The following is a 4,420-nucleotide window of genomic DNA, read 5'->3' on the forward strand; positions in this document are numbered from 1 at the left end:
GCTGAGGGCTGGGGTCACCGTGGCAAGGACAGGAAGGATGCCGCCTTCCTCACTAGAGGCTGTCAGCCTTCAGCAAAACCCTCCCCAGAAACCATTTAACGCTAAACCAGGTTAGAAGTTGTACTTCTTACATGGGACTGGGCATCCTGATTTCTGAATTGAGTCAGTTTTCATGACATAAAGGGACTCGAAGACTCTTTTCATGACCTAGGAATATTCAGAAACGTGATAGTGTCCAACACGTAGTCCAGGCCTTCCCCCTCTGCACACACGCTAAAGGAACAGTGGAACCGTGTGATTGCTGCCCCCGAGTCCTGCTTGTTCACAGCATCAGAGAAGATAATCAGCTAATGCTTCTTGTGTGCTCGCTGTTTGCCAGGCACTATGCTGACTATAATATACTTATCTCAGGATTCTGCCCCGCAGCCCTATGCTGTAGGAACTCTCACCCTATTTTACATGCAGGAAAACCGAAAGTGAAAGATGTTAACTCACTTCCCTGAGGTTTACACACACCACTTAGAAGTAGAGTTAACATTTGGATGCTCTGACTATGCTTTATTTTTTACTAGATTCAAATTTCTTCAGCATGAGTGCTGTGTTTGCACCTATACTCCTCATGCACAGTGTGGGGCCCGACATTTAGTGCTCCATAGAAGTTTTAATTAATGAATGGTGCATGGATGTTGGTAATATTTCATAGTGACACATACAGTATTCAACAAAACAGGAAAAAGGGTCTCGGGCTTTGGAGTCAATGGGCCTGGGTTTGAATCCGGGTTCTGCCTTTTCAGAGCTGTTTTGTCTTTAGGGAAGCACTTAACCTGTGCCTGCCTCAGCCTCCTCCGCTGTGGAAGGGAATAACGATGCCATCACAGTGCTGTGCTGAGGACCGAAAATGACAGCAAGTAGATGAAGTGCCTGACTGGGCCTAGCATGCAGCATCCAGTGCTTGCCATAGCCTGTGGCCCAATACTATGATGCCATTCGGTTACTGGGGTTTGGGTCGCACTGGACTGCTTAGCCAGCAGAGGCAGGGTGTGGTAATGGTAAGCAAGCTGGATCCATCCCTAGGCAAAACTGTGAAGTTCGATGGAAGCCCTTGACGCATCCACGTGCCGCCTGATGCCCATGGCTGGCTGGATGCTCCTGTCAGGTGGCAGCCGTCTCGTGTGTCCATGTGCACGTCCTCCCCTGGACAGGTGTCATATCGCAGCGGGTCCCTGCACTTGTTCCTAAGTCTGCTTATTTGTAATTGTAATTGTATAATTTAACTAACTTATTTAAATGTATGGTGGAAAAGATTACAGCGCTTTTACAGTTACCTGTCTTTGCTTTTCCATCTAATTAGTGGGGCAGTTCAGTTTTCATGCTTTCTTCTCTCTTTTTTTTAAGGAGAAAGCTGACTAAACCCATTCATACTAAGACACGAATGACTGCTACCCTTCTTAGGGTCAATTTCATTTTAATTGAAGTTTAATTGTCTAGCTAAAGGAAGAAAGCTCTAATTGCGGAAGTTGGGTACCTAGGGCAGGGTGACTGTTTCGCGCTGTCTAAAACCATGTCAGAAGTTCTCTTTGATCCCTACTCTGCGCACTTAGAAACAGGGTGCGGTCTCCGTCAGAGTTGTGCATTATATTTACATGCCCATTCGTGCCTGGGCCAGACTAATGTTTTCTGATTGACATTTGTCTTATTTCACTGAGAGTGGTTCAGTATAGATTATAAACAAATTGCAAGTAGGATTTATGGTATACCTTCTCCAACCCACAGAATATGCTCCCAACTTTTATCCTTTTGTGGCAAACCCTAGACCAGAGCTGCTTAGTCTGTCTGCTGCCTTGTGCATTCCCCTGGGTGAAGTGCCTTTCATTTCTCTCACACCGCTTTGGTAAATGCTTATGGAACAAAAGCCTTGGTTCCCACTTAATGTATGCTTATTTTAACTTCACTTTAATGCAGAATTAAGAACATGTTACAACTGAAATCATACAATTCAAAAGGATTGGGGGAAACTGTAGTCCAGGCTTCTCACTCTGTATAAGAAGTACAAACTAAGGAGAGGTGAAGTGACTTAGTTAAGGTCAAACAGTGAGGTGATTCCAGACCTCGATTTAGAACCCAGGTCTTCTGACTCCTAACCTGGGGCTTTTTTGCTGTTTTACCTATTACATTTGAAAATGTATTAATAATATCCAACATTTACCTAGTGATTACTATATAATCCAGAGGTCATTAATAGCCCTGTGTATTGATGAATTCATTTCACCATCACAACAATCCTATGAAGTTAGTAGCTCATTTTACAAATGAAGAAACTAAGGCACAGAGAAAGTAAGTCACTTGTGTAAGTCCATTGCTAGAATCAGATCTTATGCTAGAATCAGATCTTATGCTAGAAATTTTTGCAGAAGTTGCAATGGATAGATGAATTTTTTTTATTTAAAAAAACCCTAAGGTGTAATTAATATATATATATTAGCTGCAGGTGTACAACATGGTTATTATATAAATATTGAAATGATCATCATAATAAGTCTAGTCAACATCACCACACAGTTATAATATTTTTCTTTTGAGAACTTTTAAGATTTACTCTCTTAGAAACTTTTTATTTTGTGAATGATATTTTACATAGTCATTTTGTTTATGACTGAAACTCAGAATTCAAAATTAACATTCTTGCCCATGAGCTTCTTAAAGACACTGAAGAAGTTTTGACCTTGTATTCTGCATTGTTCTGCTGGGCTTTATCCAAGTTAAACTTTATGGGCCGGCTGGCCGACTGTCATCCTGTTTCATGAGCATTCCCTTGCCCACAGTTTCACCTGGGAAAACTGAGTCCTCCAGGATCTCACAATGCACAGCTGTCAGGGTGCGTGGCTCCTGAGATGCTTTTGCTAATTTTTTGTATGGCTTTTTTGAGTTGGCTTTTTTCCTTGGAGCAATAAAGACAATGTGCTTCCTGCTGAACTTTTTCTCCAATTTGCATACTAGCCCCACTTGGATTTTCTGGAAAGATTTCAGCCAAAGGACAAGAAGAAAGATTATAATAGCTTTCTGACTGCTCCCAGCTTCAATATCCTTGGCTGCCATTATAGTCAGCTCTCATGCCTGGGACTTGAGGTCCAAGTTGATCTCCAACTAGAGGAGAGCTTGGGAGATGTCAGACTCGACTTAAACTGGTCTGGCTTCTCACCATTGGGCTTCACAATCTTTATGCTCAACTGAACATGGTCTTCTACTTGGTGAGTGCAGTCTGGGAAGAGGCCGAGGTCTCTCCGGAGCTCATCAGATCTCTCTTAGCAACTTTCAGAAATGCAACACAGTATCATTAACTGTAGTCCCCAGGCTACATGTCACATCCCCAGAGCTTACTTATTTTATAACTGGAAGTTTGTACCTTTTAACCTCTTCATCCATGTTGCCCACCCTTTTCTCCCCAACTCTGGCAGCCATCAATCTATTCTCTGTATCTATGAGCTTAATTTTTGCCCCCACATACAAGTGAGATTGTATGTCATTTGTCTTTCTCTGTCTGACTTATTTCACTTAGCGTAATGCCCTGAAGATCCACCCAGGTTGTTGTAAGTGGCAGGTTCTTTCTTCCTTCCTTCCTTCCTTCCTTCCTTCCTTCCTTCCTTCTTTCTTTCCTTCCTTCCTTCTTTCCTTCCTTCTTTCCTTCCTTCCTTCCTTCCTTCCTTCCTTCCTTCCTTCCTTCCTTCCTTCCTTCCTTCCTTCCTTCCTTCCTTCCTTCCTTCCTTCCTTCCTTCCTTCCTTCCTTCCTTCCTTCCTTCCTTCCTCCTCCCTCCCTCCCTCCCTCTTTTCTTTCTTTCTTTCTTTCTTTCTTTCTTTCTTTCTTTCTTCCTTCCTCCTCCTTCCCTCCTTCCTTCCCTTCCTTCCCTCCCTCCTTCCTTCCTTCCTTCCTTCCTTCCTTCCTTCCTTCCTTCCATCTTTCTTTCCATACACATAATATCCCATTGTGTGTATGTGCATTTCACATTTTCCATTCATCCATCAATGGATACTCAGGTTGTTTCCATATCTTCTAGGCTGTTATGAATAATGTTGCAATAAAAATGGGGGTGCATCTTGACAAGTTAGTGTTTTCATTTCCTGTGAATAAATACCCATAAGTAGAATTGCTGGGTCACCTGGTAGTGCTATTTTTAATTTTTTGAGGAACTTCCTTACCGTTTTCATGGTGGCTGTGCCAATTTATATTAGTAGCAACAGTTGCAAATACTCCCTTTTCTCCTCATCCTTGCAGCATTTGCTATTTCTTGAGTTTTTGATAATAGACATTCTGACAGGTGTGAGGAGATACCTCATTGTGGTTTTGATTTGTATTTCCTGATGTTTAGCAATGTTGAGCATGCTTTCATGTGTCTGTTCATAGTCTATTTGTCTTCTTTGGTGG

General features: G+C 42.3%; 1 pseudogene; it reads right to left on the reverse strand.

The window, feature by feature from the left end:
* Window positions 1-2,660: 2,660 nt before the first annotated feature.
* LOC119056112 (40S ribosomal protein S7-like) lies at window positions 2,661-4,203 on the reverse strand (annotated as a pseudogene).
* Between the last annotated feature and the right edge of the window lie 217 nt (window positions 4,204-4,420).

This window comes from Artibeus jamaicensis, unplaced genomic scaffold, assembly GCF_021234435.1.
Source record: "Artibeus jamaicensis isolate MK-2021 breed Jamaican fruit bat unplaced genomic scaffold, CSHL_Jam_final scaffold_1019, whole genome shotgun sequence".
Lineage (NCBI taxonomy): Eukaryota > Metazoa > Chordata > Mammalia > Chiroptera > Phyllostomidae > Artibeus > Artibeus jamaicensis.